This window comes from Felis catus, chromosome D1 (genome assembly GCF_018350175.1).
Source record: "Felis catus isolate Fca126 chromosome D1, F.catus_Fca126_mat1.0, whole genome shotgun sequence".
In the NCBI taxonomy this organism is placed as follows: Eukaryota; Metazoa; Chordata; class Mammalia; order Carnivora; family Felidae; genus Felis; species Felis catus.
The window spans coordinates 80,512,477-80,530,785 of NC_058377.1; the positions used below are offsets into that span (position 1 = coordinate 80,512,477).

Below are 18,309 nucleotides of genomic sequence, written 5' to 3' on the forward strand. Positions count from 1 at the left end.
CCTTAAAGGAGAGGAATCACACAAGTATCAAGATAAAGTAATCTTCATGAAGAATAACTATTGAATAAATGTAGCTGTTTAGATTGGGGCACCTTGGTGGCTCAGTGGGTTAAGCGTCCGATTTTGGCTCAGGTCATGATCTTGTGTTTTGTTGAGTTCAAGCCCCGCATTGGGCTCTGTGCTGTCTTGCGTCAGATTCTGTGTTTCCCCCTCTCTCTGCCCCTCCCATGCTCATGCTCTGTCTCTCTCTGTCTCTCAATAATAAATAAATGTTAAAATGTACCTATTTGGATAAACTTAAAAGAATATGTCTCTCATACATATTTTTTTCATTTCTAACTTCCTTTTATATTTACCCATATTATATTTTTTTCCTTTTCCTCTCTCCCTCCAACCTTTCTCTATCTTTTATATACTTTCATATTATTTGAGTCACTTTACTAGGCAAATCAAATAATGAGCAAATGGATGCAAATCCAACTATGGATGCAGTTCACTGGATGCAGGTCAAAAAGATTGGTCAGGTAAGTTTAGTATATTTCAATGTGTTGAGACTTGACTCTAGAAAAGAACAGGAAAAGTCTGTGTTTTAGCTGAGGAGACTGATATGTGTGTTTTAAAATGCTTAATACCCTCAAGTGCCTGTGTTCAATGTCACTTTTCCTACATAGAATACTACTCACTCCTGAATCATTAACTTCCACCTTGGAGAAGTCTGAATCCATCAATCTATGTCAAACCCCCTTACCATAGTCTCCTGTTTTAGTTTATTTACTTATTATTAATAGCTTTGAATTAGCTATTACTTTAATAGCTTTTAATAGATTGCTGTTAATGTACACTTACATTCTGTGAAAAAAAAATCTGCTTATATCTATCTTATCTGGGTCTTCATTGTCACCTACGCCCTGGAACAGATTATATTCCTGCACTTCGAGTTCTTTGACAAACAATTCCTTTTTAATACTCCTATGAATGTTTATGTAATTTTTACCATAACCAGAAGAATTCATCCATTTTAGATAAGGAAATTATTTTCTTCTGCCCTCAGTGCTAAATCATGGACTACAAATATCAACCGTATTTATATTTAATGAAAGTAATACTTAAAATACAGGCACATAATTTTGAAATTGTGAAATGTAAAAAAAAAAAGAAACAAAAGCTATAATTTTGAAATTGTGGAATGTGATACTGTGATTTATAATAAAAATCTATACATATTTGTTCTTTTTTTTCTATTTCTAGCACAGAGCTTCTAAAAGCCTTAGGATATCCTAAATGGTAAGAAAGATAAATGTGTCTTTTATTACCTTAATGAGAGGACTTTTGGAATTCCCCTAGGTCACACATTGTTGATGGCTGGTTGCCAAGGGAACCAAACTTGTCCTCAAGGGTAAAACTTTAAGTCCGACCTGAGGCCTGCAGATAGGGGCGTGGAGCGAGAGGTTGAATCTGTTCCAACTAGCAATGATTTCATCAATCATGCCAATATAGTGAAGTCTCCATAAAAACCCAAAAGGATGAGGTTTGGAGAGCTTCCAGGTTGTGAACCCATGGAGGTGCTGGAGTGATGTGCCTGAAGAGGTTATCCGGAGCTCTGTGGCCTTTCCCTATACTTTACCCATGGCATCTCTTCTATCTAGATTTTCTAAGTTATATCCTCTTATAATAAGCCAGTAATCTAGTAAGTAAAATGTTTCTGTGAGTTGTGTGAACCACTCTAGCTAACTAATTGAAGTATCAAAAAGGAAATCCTGGGTACTTCTGATCTATAGGCAGTAAGTCAGAAGTACAAGAAACAACTTGGACTTGTACCCAACATCTGGAGTTGGAGGTGGGGTAGTCTTGTAGGACTGACCTCTTCCCAGTGGAATCTGATACTATCTCTGGGTAGAAAGTGTCCGAACTGAGTTGAATTCTTGCATATCCTGCTGGTGTCTGAGAATTGATTGGTGTTGAGTGGCAACATCAGCCCTCATGTATTCACACACACTGGAATCCCAAAGATGGGGGCATACCACTAGAGATAGGTATAAAGTTATGCTAAATTTATTTGAATCTATTTTTTTTATTTTTTTAATATTTTGCATATGAAAGGATATTAAATGATATATCAAAAAAAGTCTGTACCCACCACCAGTTCAAAAGTAATCGAGTAATATATAATAATTAGTAACACAGTAACAAAATAGCAATATAGTGTATAGATATAATTATGGCTTACTTTACTTTTCACACTGAATTATACTCTATCTGTGGGTTTTGTTTGTTTTGTTGTTGTTTTGCTCTGTTTGGCATTACTCTAGGATTATTGATTAGTACTTCTTACTACTATTAGTCATGGTCCTTTAGCAGGGAGCAATTTTGTAAGAATCAGACCAAAAACTTGACATTTAATAAAGGTTACTACACAATAGAATCCCAGTGTATAACCATTCAACAGACTTCAAGGGTAGTTAGATTATTATAAAGTAATAAGATTGATAGATACACAGAAAATGCTATACATTTATAGTGAAAGGAAATATGTTATGATGTAGTATTATGGATAAATTAAGGTAGATTAACATTTACTTTATATCATATTTATATATTTCTGTCACATCACATTTTCTTTGAAAAGACATATTTATTTGAGCAGTTAGTCTCATAGCCTTTCCCTCTTAGACAAATTTGCAAATGTGTTATACCGTGTGATGACCTTAACTGAACAGAATGTAACTGAACAAAAGACACAAACAGGTAAATCTACTGTATCTAAAGTCTAAACAAACCTATTTTTGCTTATGACCTAACAGATTTTTGAAAATACTGTTTTCTCTAACTTTGAAACTTTAGAATTTCTACATGCTTGTCTTCAGTACTATTTTCTCCATCGGTGGTCACAGGTAAGTTCACAGAGAGGCAAAGGATACAACACATCAGAGAGAAAGTGAAATAATCTTACCTTTCATCAACTCTAAATGACCCCTTCTATTTCCATTATCCCACTAAATTCATTCATAAAAGTAAATAAGTAATGTTATAAAACTGGTCTATTATTTATTATATGATTGAAAAAGTAAGAAAGAGGTGGGGATTCTTTATCCAAACCATGCCCTATACAATAATGATACTATCTGAGCCACTTCCAAAATTCTGAAGAATCTTCCAAGTTTTTGCAGAGAGAATGGTAGTCTTTTGTTATCAATGTGTGGTATATGTGACATCAGCCTTCCACTCATGTAATCATTCCTTCTGACATTTTCCGAGAAATCCCCTGTGTCCTGTTCCTGCGTTAGGCTCCAATCAACCTTACAGCACCCACTGCAAAGCAAGGAATTAGATGCTGTTGCCAAAGAAACTTGTTTCAGTACTAATTTTGTTCTTTGTGTTTAATTGTTCCTAAATTGATGACCAGGGTTTTATTTTTTTCCCCCACAATCAGGGCAAGATTTAAAGTATAAGGTTGTTGCACATTTTACATTTTGTTTTTAACAACTTGCTCATCAGAATCAATCTGTAATAAATCCAAAACCCTGCCATGTCATTTCCCTCTGTTTTTCCTTTTTATGTGTTTTATTTCTGAGCTCATCCCTCAGGCTGCCTACTGTCTCATCATCTAAGAAGGAATCTAAGAGGGCAGTTTGCTCAAAGCTCCTGTTCTCTGAAAACACTTCCCAAGTGTAGCCCTTGCAGGATCTCTGGGAGGGCTCCACGACTGCGATTTTGGTCTTCATCACTGGAAGGAGAGGTAATAAATCAGTTGTAGTCCCTTCAGGCCATTCACTGTTGTCTCATGCCCTCTTGGTGAAACCAATTGGAACATTCTAAGAATGACAAAGCTTATTGGACCTGACAGAGCCAGGGCTACTGGTTGTTTCTCTGATCTTTGGAGAAAATATTGTCATAAATGATCAGGGCTGGTCATTAATCCTTTTCAGAACTCTTGCACTTGAATGAACCCCTTCCTCCCTTACTAGCAGACCTCTTTATTCTAGAATATCTCTATCTACATCTTCATATCTGTAGCTCTATGTTGTAATAGATATCCCTATTCCTACCTGTATTCCTATTCATATATCCATAAATGTTGACATGTACCATAACATGTGATATGTTAAATATACATTTACATTTACAAAACACAATTATCATAAGGACAATTTATAGATAAGAGCTGTATGTCTTGTTGCCCATGGATGCCCTCATTGCACTTAGAATCAAGGACCCACACACACCAGGCTTTGCTGGTCATAAACTGCAGGATCATGGCCAAGTTTCTTCACTCTTGGCCTTGTTTTCTGGATCAGCTAAATAAAGAAATGGACTAAGTGATCACTAAAATCTTTTCCAACTCTAATCATCATTACATTACATTGGTACAATAGGGAGATTGTAGCAGCTCAATAAACATGTTCCACAACATGTAAAAAGAAAGATATTTAATAAAAAAATGTCTCTGAGAAAGAAAAGGGTCCATGAAGCTGAAGTAACTCTAATGTCTACATTCTATTGTCCAGTGTCTCATCAATCCTGGATTCGTTTTTATTTTTTCACAGTAAAATATTTAACCACATCATTTTCGGTAAATCTTTTCTTAACTGAGATTGTTATTTAACCTGTTTGTTTTATGAAATGTTACCAATAGCACAGGCTAAAAGTACCTTCTGCAGAAAAGTTAAGCGTAGATGGAAATGAACAGACGCTATAGGAGAAAATATTAGCAGGAAGGTGATGTGTATTGAGGAAAAATTTCATTCATTTGGGTAGTAGTCAAGTACCCAGCAGACAACACTGAGTATGTCAAAGTTTTCTCTGAGGAGGGTTCAATGAAGGGACTACTTACAGAGGTATAAGCAAAGGGAAGGTTTTAAGCTACCTACTCACCCAATGTGTGTTGGATGTGAAGAGGACAATAGCAATCATGAAGCGACCATTACCGTATCTAGACCTAAAATTAAAGACGCATGAACAAGATTACGGTAGCCAGGAGAGAAATGATGAAAAATAAGCCACCCTCCAGAAGCTGGTTCCTTGTAACACAGCCACCACCAGGAAATGACAGGAACAGAGTATGGGAATCATTACTTTACTTTTTCTCTTCTTTTATTTTCTGATATTCTGCCAGTCCCTTCCATTGGCTATCTGCACCCCAGAGGGTGACAGAGCCCAAATGACATAGGGTATAGTGGTAACAGCAAGTTAAAGAGAATGGTAATTAAACATGCAAAATAAACAGAGAATAACTAGCACATCCAATCAGTTTTGCCATTGAGCATCCATTCATGCCCTCTACTAGGAGTAAGAAATTCACATTCCACCCCCTTGTCACCACCACCACCGGTAAACATGGAAAGCCTGAACTATTCCTGTTATGGCAGGATGGAGTCAACTCAGTCATATTTTCAGCAGGATTTTAAATTGTAAAGGGAGGTACCATGGATACTCGATATAAAATTTAAGAGAGAAGCATTACAGTAAATAGCAGGAATAACATCAAAAACATTGCTCCTATAATTTTTCTTCTCTAGCACCCATTTAGCTGAACTAGATCATCACAGCTTGCTTCCATCACTGTTTTTATTGTATCCTTACCTCTTCTAACAACTCAGCAGGTTGATGTCATTATTTTTCTGTGAGGAAATACTTTTATTATTTTTTATTTTTTAATTATTTTATTTTATTATTTTATTATTTTATTTTATTATTTTTTATTTTATAATAATTTTATTATTTTATTTTATTTTTAGTAAATGACTCTATCTTCATAATTTTTATTTTCTTTTTTAAAGACTTTTTTATGTTTATTTTTGAGAGATAGAGAGAGATAGAGAGAGCAAGCAGTGATAGGGTGGGTCAGAGAGAGGGAGAGAGAAAATCCTGAGCAGGATCCCCGCTGTCAGCTCAGAGCCCAACATGAGTCTCAAACTCATAAATCGTGAGATTATGACCTGAGCTGAAATCAAGAGTCAGACACTTAACTGACTGAGCTACCCAGGTGCCCCTGTATGCTTTATTTTTCAATGAGAACTACAGTTCTCATTAACAATTATTACTTGGGAATAAATGTACTATGACATGACTAGTGAATCCTATAGATTGCAGACATAGTTCCTCTTGCCACCACTCTTCAGTGGCAACCCCATTTCTCTTTGATAATCAGAATCAATTGTCCCAGCCAGTACAGCAGTTTTTTCGATATTTATTGGTTCAGCTATATGAGGGGATTAAAATGGTATATATTCCACCCCATGTTAGACAGAGATTCTATTCAACTCTTATAATTTCTTGGCCTTACCTTTATATTATTCCTATGAATTCTATGTAAAATATCTATACTAGGCAAATATCTATACTCTGCTAGGCATTTCCTCTCTAGCTCTCCTCAATAAAATAGAGTTCCATCTTTTATAATTATTCCCAGTAGAAACTTGTGATTGCATCTTAGACTGTTGATAGTATGTGAACAATTATCTGAGCTTATTATATTAATAATTTTGAGGGCATCATTTTATAAATTGAAATGTTCAATCTGCAGTAGATAGTGACAAGTCATTAACACATGCTGGATGAATGGGTGGAATAACATAAATTGTGACCCTAAGCTGCAAGGGAAACTGTATATTATTTGAGCTTTTTGTGCCAGGAAGAATTTTTAATCATTTGATTATAATTGTGATGCATTGATTATATTTTCCTTGCAAACTGTATCTTATAATATTGATATATTTTGTTTACAAACAAAACTGAATTGCAAGACAGCAAATAAGTTCTCGTGGCCATAACACGGATGGCAGAATGGTGACATGAAGGCAGAACATCTTATTTTAAGTTTCATTTTCCTTTTAAAACAAAATGGAGTTTTCTATATGCCAAAGTATCGATTGTTTTTTCTCTATGTTCTTCACGTAATAAAACTTAGTAATTTAAAGGAAACTTTGTTTAAAGATAACTCAATTCCACTTTCAAAGTAGAAATTTAGGAAGAGAAGCTAAGGCAAGTGAACTTGAGTATCATATCACTTGATGGAAGGTCTTTTAATTACTATCATTCCACACAAAGGAGCCTGAAATTGCCCGAGATGAGAAGTTAATAGTTGAGAAATGCTCTGTAAAAAATGCTAAAATGGCAATTCAGATGTGAGCCCATAAAAAAGGAAGGTAATGATTTAAAACTGTATTTTAAAAACTATATTTAGGGTAATTTCTTAAGAATTGCAACTACTTTTGGGGGGAATAACTTTTATACAACCAATAATTCTGAAAACTGCAATTGAGAAAATGGTATCAGTGTGAACTTACGTTAGTTTTATTTTTTTTTATTTTTATTTTTTGGAGGAAACCTAGTAGATTTTTTTTAATATATGAAATTTATTGTCAAATTGGTTTCCATACAATACCCAGTGCTCATCCCAAAAGGTGCCCTCCTCAATAACCATCACCCACCCTCCCCTCCCTCCCACCCCCCATCATCAAGACAGCATGGTATTGGCACAAAAACAGACACATAGACCAATGGAATAGAATAGAAACCCCAGAACTAGACCCACAAACGTATGGCCAACTCATCTTTGACAAAGCAGGAAAGAACATCCAATGGAAAAAAGACAGTCTCTTTAACAAATGGTGCTGGGAGAACTGGACAGCAACATGCAGAAGGTTGAAACTAGACCACTTTCTCACACCATTCACAAAAATAAACGTTAGTCAGTTTTAAATGAAAGTTGCAAAAAGCAGTATTATTTGGGAGAAAAGAACATTATATGAAATAATTCCAGCATGCATTCAATAGACCGGTGAAGAGTAACCTGATGTTTGAATCACGGTCCACACTGTATGGAACAATCTAAAGCTATTCATACAAACAGAGCACAAACAGAGTGATGACAGTGATTTACTTTTTCAGGTGAGCAGTATTTCATGTATTTTCATGTTTTCTGCAGTCAAGCTCTCTCAAAGTACCTCACTGGCAGACTCAGCCTGAAGGTAAATGTGGATAAATTACCAAGTCACAGATGATGAATGCAAGAAAACTCTTGGGAGGTACTTTTACTTCCCCAAAGATTTTGGGTGCCCAGAGAACCCAGATTATAAGTGGCTGACTGGAGTCTTACAGCTGGAAGACATGTTCCAACCAAGTGACTGATTTTATTTGTCACTGAATGTCTGACTGATTTCATCAAAATTTCTACTCTGTCCAGACAAGCAGGAGAATAAAGTTTTCGGTAAGACAATATTCCGTGCTTTTTCTATGTGTAGTGCGGAGGAGTGAAAAGAACACTATCTCAATATAATTGTAATAAAAATAATAATAAATCGGGTGCCTAGGTGGCTCAGTCGGTTGAGCGTCCGACTTCGGCCCAGGTCATGATCTCACAGTTTGTGGGTTCGAGCCCTGCATCGGACTCTATGCTGACAGCTCAGAGCCTGGAGCCTGCTTTGATTTCTGTGCCTCCCTCTCTCTCTGCCCCTTCCCTACTCACGCTCTGTCTCTCTCTCTCTCAAAAATAAATAAACATTGAAAAAAATGTTTATAAAAATAATAATGGACAATTTATACTGAATGTGTTCTATGTCCTACTCACCAGCTAAAGCATTTATAACAACCCTAAAAAAAGAATCCTTTGTATTACCACTATTTACATATAATGAAAAAGAGGATTAGAGAGGTTAAGTGACTTCTTAAGGTTTTTTGTATACCAAAGAGCCTTTCCTTCAACTGGAATTATATATATATGATTACATATTTTTATTATATATAAATATTTTTGCAAATAGTACATATAAATATTTTAAATAAAATAAATATTTTAAATATAAAAACTTACAATATATAATTTTTATATAATAAAAATTTTGTGTAACAAAAATTATATATTTATATAAAAGTGTATATAATATATAATTGGTTTAATATACAATATATTTATATAATATATATTATATTATAAATCTATATATTTACTTTATAATTCTGCCCTGATTATCTCACTTGTTCCTCACAGCTACTCATTTTAAAGTAGAAGATATTGTAGCTCAAAGAAGATATTTGTCTTAGCATGGAAATGTATCTCCCCACATGAGATGATTTTAATTAGTGATCTGAAATGTGTCCAAGAGGACTCCTTATCCCTGTCAACAACTAGTTCACTTCTTCAAAGATGATCTTATCTCTTGAGATACTTCATGCTTTGAGAAGTCCTCTTAATTTTTAGATATCGAGTGACCAGTGAGCTGTGCAGAGTCTCTAGGATCAGGGACTGTGAATGGATCTTTATTATAATTGGAACACACTGCATGTTCGAATTATTAATTACAGAACATTTTTCATAATTTATTTTGGTCTATATATTTCAGTTAATTGGCTTTACTTAGTGTACACATCATCCTGAGCAATACTTAGATGTGAATTTTAAGTGTTAGCTTTATATTTTCTGATGATGAAAGCTACAGATTACAGAGTAGGCTAAAATATAAATAACATAAGCTAGGATGTATCCTGCAGGCCATGGAAGAATGAGAGGTCTATAAGCTATACAGGTGACGTGCAAATGACTAAATGACAATTGTATAGAAAATAAAATGGCAGCTGGCCTAAATACAAGTGCCCTCTCTGGTAGGGAAAAGGCCCTTCCTGTGAGAATTTTCTCTTTGGTCCAGCTGTTTGAAACTTCTACACATTTATTACCCAGGGAATGGGGTTTAGGATTCTGTGATTTTTTCGAGAATAAACATATCAATGATTTGAAATATGGCCATAATTTTAGTGGTGGTACATTAAAAGGGTGTATCATTGCAAATACAGAACCCTATCACATATATAACAATTTAATGTCCAAAGTGAATTTGAGAGAAGAGGAATAAGTAAATCCATTTTATGGTTCAGATGAGAAACCTAAGGCTCACATAAAGTTAAGCTGCCCCTCACTGGTAAAACAGGACATCTGATACTGATTTGTGTCAGTTGGATTAAAGTCAGGAGATGGAACCACTCTACAATTTGAATGAAAAAATAATATAACATTAGGTAGAAACAGGTCATGGGGCGCCTGGATGGCTCAGTTGGTTGAGCGTCTGACTTCGGCTCAGGTCATGATCTCACGGCTCGGGAGTTCGAGCCCCGCGTCGGTCTCTGTGCTGACAGAGCCTGGAGCCTCCTTCATATTATGGGTCTCCCTCTCTCTCTCTGCCCTCTCCCGCTCATGCTGTCTCCCTCTGTCTCTCAAAAAGAAATAAACATTAAAAATTGTTTTTAAAAATCCTTAAAAAAAAAGTAGAAACAGGTTGTTAATTCCTAAGAGATAAAAAGAATTGCCAAGATTATGGGAACAGCAGATACAGGGAATGGTCACTATCTCAATGGCTGAGGCAGAGTGTCCAAGAAAGAAACACACATGGTAGACTACTACCATAAACACACCAAATTAAGATCTTGTTGGATAGACTGTGCCCACCAAATGGTGAAATTTATGAAGGTGCCACAGGCTGGGGCTGCCAAATGGGAAAACACCCATTGTGATGCCAGAAGAACTCTCTTCAAAATGGCCGCTGGGTTGTCATTGAAATCCACGGGAAGGTATTACCCTAGATGTTCCACACACCTGGCTGCTGAATCATGCAGGAGCCAGCAGATAGTAAAAGAAACACTTTTCTCCTCACTACTCCTCCTGTAGCCTCTAAAAGAAAGCATAACATTGTGCCAGCTGGCAACGGAGAAAGTTTTATAAGCTCTAGCTGTGGTATCATAAAACAAGCAAAGGAAATTAAATTTAAATTGAAGAATAAATTGGTAACTGGCAGATTATCTCATAAGGGTGTTTTATGAATGATATTAAGATATTTTGAAAAAAATCTAAGAATGTGTATATAAATATAAGATGGCATCGTCAATTTGCCATCAAACTGCAAAATCTATGCCACATCATAACACACTGCTTTCTGCTTAGTATGGTCAGCGTATACCAGAAATTCATTTATCCATATGATGGTAATTTTATATGTCAAACTGACTAGGAGGCCCAGATATCTCTTAAAACTTTATTTCTGGGTGTGTCTCTGAGAGTGTTTCTGCAAGAGATTAGCATTTGAATTGGTAGACTGAGGGCAAAGAAGTTTGCTCTTGCCAATGTGGGTAGGCATCATCCAATCTATTGAGGATCTTAAAAGAAAAAAAAAAGTGCAAGAAGAGTGGATTTAATCTCTGCTTGAGCTGGGACATCCATCTTTTCCTGCCTTTGGACATTGGTGCTCCTGGTTCTCTGGCCTTTGGACTCAGAGCAAGACTTACATCATCAGCCCTCCATAGCTTAGGGCCTAGTCTAGTTTTGGACTGGAACTACATACCGGCTTACAGATGGCAGACCGTGAGACTTCTCAGTGCCTATAATCACATGAACCAATCTCTTATAACAAATCTCTTTTTCTATATCTCTATATATCTTACAGTTCTGTTTTTCTGGAAAACTCTTGCCAATAATAATCCTTTCATTTTTATTTAACTATTTATTCATTTATGTATCAACCAATAAATAGTTATTTACCAGCTATATGAAATGTAATGTCAATGAACAACCAATACATCATTAATCTTTTAATTCAATAAATATCTCAACTTTACCTATTTGCAAGTCAGTGTTCTGAGTACTGAGTGTTCATTTATGAACAAAATACATATTTTAAAAATTTGGCCCTCATGGCCACAAAGAGTTGGCATTCTGACAGGGGTTGGGGATAAAGGAAATAATTTAAATAAATAATTAAATAAATACACACATAAATAAATCATCGTATTAATTGGAGCTAAGTGATACAAGGAAAAATGCAGTCAAATGCTCTACCACTGAGCTATACCCCCCGATACAGGGAAAAATGAAGCAGAGACAGGGGATAGAAATTCCAAGGGATTTTGCAATTTTCAATTCAGTTGTCAGGGAAATCCTCACTGAGAAAATGACATTTATGCAATACTTTAAAAGAGATGGGAAGGAAGCCACAGACATATTTGCAGGAAGAATGATGCAGGCACTTGGGAAAGGAGAATATCTTGTATATTTGAAGAAAAGCAAGGAGACCACTATGGGAGGGTGGGTAGAGGGACAGTGGTAGTATCTAAAGCCACAGAGGTCTTAGAGGATAAGATTGGAGGGGGCCATAGAGGACATTATTAGGGCTTTTAAAATTCGCTTTGAGTGAGCCATTAGAATGTTTTGAGAAGAGCAATATGATTTATATTCTAAAGCAGCTAACTTCATATAATGTATTGAGGAAAAAAAAAACCTATATGGGAACATAGATAGAAATGGAACAAACAGGAGATTATTATAATTATCCAAGTAAAATATGATAGATAATTGGACTGTGTCAGTAATGAGATCTATAACAGGTATTTGTTTTATTTTCAGTTAAATATTTACCTTACATTCTTGTTAGGAACTCAATGCTTGGGTCTCCCTCAAATTCAAATGTTGAAATCATAACCACCACCATGCTGGTGTTAGGAGGTGGGGCCACTGGGAAGTAATTAGGTCATGAATGTGGAGCCCTCAATGAACAGGATTAGTGCCCTCATAAGAAAAAAAAGGGGGGGTTGCTTGCTCTCTCTCTCCCTCTCCCAGGTAAAAATATGGAGAGAAAGGAGCCATTTACAAGCCAGAAAATAGCCCTCAACAAACTGGATCTAACAACCCCTTGAGACTTGCAGCCTCAAGAACTGTGAAAAATAAATATTGTTAAGCCACTTAGTCTAGGTAATTTGTTATAGCAGGTGAAACAGACTAAGACAACTGTGAATCAAGATTTGAAATGTAATCATCAGATAAGTATAGTCATTTATTCTGTTAAGTAAACATTCAAAACTTATTTACCTAAAGAAGTACTAGCTTTCAAAGAAAGCTAAATTTTGTAGGTGAAGTGTCACTTCTCATAAGAGTTTTAAATCTTTTTTTTCCCTCTGTAAATGGCTGTAGGATCTAGAACCATCATTGGAATACTGAATCCTAAATTGTATCTAATCCAAGACTGTATTTTATACATCAGAACACTGTGCTACATGTGGCAAACATTCCTTACAGATAAGCTTATTCAGAAAGTTTTTGTTTTCATCTTTGTATTAATTCTTTCTCTGCGTGGCTTTCTTTTACTGACTTGATTCTCAGGTATAGTGACCCAGAGTTGTGGCCAGGATATGCACTAGAATTTAGCTTACTTCCCATTAACTGTGTAACCTCAGTAGAAAGCATATTACTCATTCAAGAATTCTAACAAAATTTCCAGAATCAATTTGGTTGGGCCTAGTCTGGGTCACAGTAACTACTGAATGAATAACTATGGCAATGAAGATATAATTCCTATTGGCTGGATTTGGATCATCTCCACAAACAAATAGTTGAACTTCTGTCTCATCAGAGTCAAATGAACTGAGAACAGAGTGGATTCCCCAAATAATGCTGCATCTGCAGTAAATTGATGTGAATCATAGATGATTTGATTTTATATACAGAAAGATTAAATAATTTGTTTCAAATCACAAAGTGGGTCTACTAACAAAACCTGACCCCATTTACATCTAAGTCATTTATCTTTTCATTAAGCTAAGCTGTCTGTGGTAAAGATCTTTAAATCATTTTTTAAAGTTTATTTTTTATTTATTTTGAAAGATAGAAAGAGAAAGAGAGAGAGAGGGAGCACAAATGGGGGGAGGGGCAGAGAGAGAAGGAGAGAGAGAATCCCACATAGCCTCTGCACTGTCAACACAGAGCCCGATGTGGGGCTTTATCCTACAAATAGTGAGATCATGACCTGAGCCAAAATCAAGAGTCAGACACTTAACAGACTGAGCCACCTAGGTGTCCCTGTGGTAGAAATTTTTAATCATCTAATATCACACACACACACACACACACACACACACACACACACACACAAAACCCCATCATTCTTTGTTAAGGAAGTGTAACAGTGTTTTTAAAGTAATTAAAAATCACCTAAAGCCCTGCACCAGAAAAGAGTTAGGATTATGGTTAATTTTTCTTTTTATGTTTATTTATTTTTGAGACAGAGACAGAGTGTGAGTAGAGGAGGGGCAGAGAGAGAGGGAGACACAGAATCTGAAGTAGGCTCCAGACTCTGACTGTCAGCACAGAGTCTGACATGGGGTTCGAACCCATAAATGGTGAGATCATGACCTGAGTCGAAGCTGGACCCTTAACTGACTGAGCAACCCAGGCACCCCATGTTTAATCTAAATAATACATAAGGTAGTGGTGAAAAAGAGTTCCTTTAATTTAATAAAAATACTTTTTTTGTATCTTAAAAACATCTGAAAGACATTTAAAAAAAAAAGGCTATACAGAAAGTATGCACATCATTTTTGGTATATTTAGTTCAAATATGTAGATATTTTATAATCATAGTCATCAATATTAAACATAATGTTGTTCCCAAATAACCTTTATCTGTCTAATTTACATACATATGTAATTTTGCCATCAAAGATAAAATATGTCGATGTTATTGAGTTAAAATGCAAATACTTTATTTTTTTGTAAACAGATATTTTATTTTTTAAAGAGAAATGTAGTATATGGATCAGAATAGTAATAGACAAAGTATGCAAATTTATATGTGAAATTAATAGATAAATGGATAAAAAGATACATGAAAAATGATATTTGGTAAACATAGTGGTATAACTGGAAAAACTGAGGAAAGTCATTTTAGAACTATATTTTATGTCATATGTGAAAAGAAGATTTAGGTGGGTTATAAAATAAAAGCTTTTGAAAGATAGATAGATAATAGATAGAGGCTAGATGCTAGTTAGATTATAGACAGATAAATGATATATAGGTATATATTCCAGAGAAGAATTTTAAAAACTGGAATGTTATTGAGTACTTGCAGTAATTATTGCTTCCTAAAAGAAATATTTTGTGGAGAAATATTTTGGAAACACTACCTATTATAATTCTAAGAGATTCCTAGTACATGGTAATGTTTTAAAGAATTGGAGGAGAATACAAATAAAAATAAATATATCTGATTTTGTTTAACTTTCTTTTGTTTATGGTACACTTTTCTATAATATTTATTTTATTTTATTTTTAATTTTTAATGTTTGTTTATTTTTGAGACAGAGACAGAGCACAAGCAGGGAACGGGAAGAGAGAGGGAGACACAGAATCTGAAGCAATCTCCAGGCTCCGAGCTGTCAGCAGAGAGCCCAGTGTGGGGCTTGAACCCACAAACCGTGGGATCATGACCTGAGCCAAAGTCGGAGGCTCAACCAACTGAACCACCCAGGCTCCCCTCCTGTAATATTTAAAGTATCTTATTTTGCCATAAGTATCTAGAGAAACAAGATTTGAGTCATATTGGACTAGATGAATCACAGTTATTGAAAAGATTGAAACAATATTTATTTGATTTTAATATAAACATGTATAAAACTCACGAAAATGTAAGAGTTCAAATCTACAGTAAACTCCATGGATAGAAGGAACATACCTTTTGCCATATATCTAGAACATAGCTCAGTTGATGGTTATTTCATGAATCAAAATGAATTAATCAAAAATAATTTATTAAATAAGAGAAATGAGAATGAGTATTTTTTTCATTTAAAATGACAAGTGTTGATATTAATATCCCAGCAGGTTCTTTCCTTTTCAGTATATAAAATACACAATAGACAATAGCAAGCAAAGGGAATGAATAGACAACTTACACGAGATTAATAATAAAAATATATGTGAAGCAATATTTACCCAAACTGAGAATTTAAATATTCTATATTTTATTTGTGAATAAATAATATTGTGAAAGAAAATATTCAAAATATTAAATAATGAGCTACAATTTTCCCTAGGGTACTTTCAAAATATATAAAATAATGACAATGAAATTAAGGTAAATTGGTACACTCATACATGGCATATGACCTTGTAAAACATATTGATTGTTTAGGCTTCAACATGTAAGCATATATACATTTATTATTTACATAATATACTCAAAAGCATATTTCCTAATGAGATAATTCAAAGGAGAAAAATATTAAGATGCTTATAGTGGACATTAGTTTTTTAATTCACTAGTCCTTGGTTAGAGTTTATATCCAGATTAACTTTGGAGAACTAATCCTAAATATTTTCTCTATGATTATGGTAAAGCAATTCAGACTAGTTCATGAGAACTTCAATCACTATAGTCCCAGTGATCACATTGAGGATGAGTATGTGACCTCAACAGATGAGAGTCATTCTTGATTCTAAGACATAAATGGTACTCTTTACTAGACTTATGAACTATAAATACATTTGAGGCTGAAGTTGCTCACATCCATCTTTTCTGGACTCAAAAGAGGAAAATGACTACATACTTTAATCAATGCCTAGAAGACAGGAGAACCAAGATGAGAAAGGAAAGTTAAAAAACCTGACGTCACTTGAGTTCCTAGATCTAGCAAATGATTTGCCCACTATCTGAGAACTGGAAAAATGGGCATGTGTTCAGGTTCCCGAGTGGCCGAGATGGAAGCTGCACATAGGCCAAATAGCATGCAATCCTTCTTTTCAAGGGCAGTTTAGCTACTCCTTGCCTTTGAATAGCAAATTTACCAACAGTAGTGATCAATCCTGAATCTCCAGTATGATTCTATTTCCTGAGGAAACGAAGTAGCTGCTTGATGGAGAATCAATTACACTGTGCCCTTTCCATTCTGGAAAGAGAAGGAATTTCCCCTCACAGAAAAAGACACCTATTCCTGATATGGACTTCCCTTTCTTGACTAGAAGGCTTCAGCCAACACCATTATACATGGGCTTATACAATACCTGATTCACAAGTATGGAATACCACACAAATTAGCATTTGGCCAAGAAACTGACTTCAGAGCAAAAGAGATATAGGAGCGAATCCATAATCATGTGATTCACTCATCAAATCATGTATTGCACCACTTAGAAGCAACCAGTCTCCTAGGGTGTTCAAATGACATTCTAACAGCACATTTGAAATAGTAACTTTCTGAGTATAGGATTCTATCCTGCAGGATGTGGTATACACACTGAATCTGAAACCTCTATATGGAGCTATGTCTACAACGGGAAGAACACAAGAGTCCAGACAGAAAGGGATAGAAGAGTAGCTTCACTTACCATGATTTCCAGTGAGTCACTGAGGGATGTACTTTTTGTCCTTGCAACTCTCGGGTCTGCAGGATTAGAAGTTCTGATCCTAAAGGTAATATACTTTTTTCAAGAAACATAGCAAAAATTCCTTAAACTAGAAATCTGTGGCCATTGCCTGAGCAATTTAGACTCCTTTAGTCACTGAACCAGCATGCAAAAAAGAGAAGTCACCAGCTTTGCATGGGTAATTGACCCAGATGAGAAAGAGAAATTAGGGCTGCTATTACACAATTGGGTTAGAGAAGATTGTAGAACATGGTCATCTATTTGGGTAGCTCTTAGTAATCCCTTATCCAACTGGGACTCTGAATGGTAGGTATAACAATATGGCCTGAGAAAAGCATGGTTAACAGGGTCTCAAACCCTTCTAGAAAGAATATTTGGGCTACAATATCTGACAGTCCATTGAAAACAGCAGAGGTCTCAATAGTAAGAGAAATTAAGACTGGAAAGTGAAGGAGGAGAATAATGAGTGCCAACTGGGGTCCAGAAACTAACTGTGATGAGGGGGCTGTAGTTCAGCCCACTACTTTCTGTCTTCTAAGTATCTTTCCAGGAAGAAAGACCCAGAAAAGTTTTGTAGGAGTGGACCCTTAAACATTTATAGACAGGTTGATGGATGTGTCACAAAGAGTGTACTGTGACATTCAAGGTGATCTGCTATTTTTATAACCTATCAAGAAAAAAAAATATCTGTGCTGTTACAAGAGTATAGTTAGTTGACTGCTTCCATCTGGAAGTGCACTGAGAACTAACCTCCATGTTCAAGCCAATGCCATGGTCATGCATGGCTGGATCAGTGACTGAGAATTGGCTTATCCATTTCCATCCTATGCATGACTTCTCTATCAGACAATCTTCGTCCTGTTGGATGGCTCCACATTGAATTGATCAATTGTCAACTGACATCATTATGAAGGCTCTTCCTGTCCACTCCCGATTTCTTTTCCCTGTCCTTTCACAGACTGCAAATCCACATCATCCCCTGAAGGCTTGCTTTCTTTGTCCAATCTGACTTTCTCTCACTTCTATCTTTCGTGGGAATCACTTACCAAAACCCTTATCCATTCCTAACTTTGTCTCAATGTCTATGCTCTGGTGACCCAAATGACACAGAAAATGCCTTTTAAGGTAAG

General features: G+C 35.5%; 1 long non-coding RNA gene across 1 annotated transcript; it reads left to right on the forward strand.

The window, feature by feature from the left end:
* Positions 1-1,378: 1,378 nt before the first annotated feature.
* On the forward strand, positions 1,379-8,352 carry LOC123380547. Its single transcript, XR_006586455.1, has 3 exons — positions 1,379-1,687; positions 2,802-2,891; positions 7,928-8,352. It is a non-coding gene; the product is annotated as an uncharacterized LOC123380547 (long non-coding RNA).
* The last annotated feature ends 9,957 nt before the right edge of the window (positions 8,353-18,309 follow it).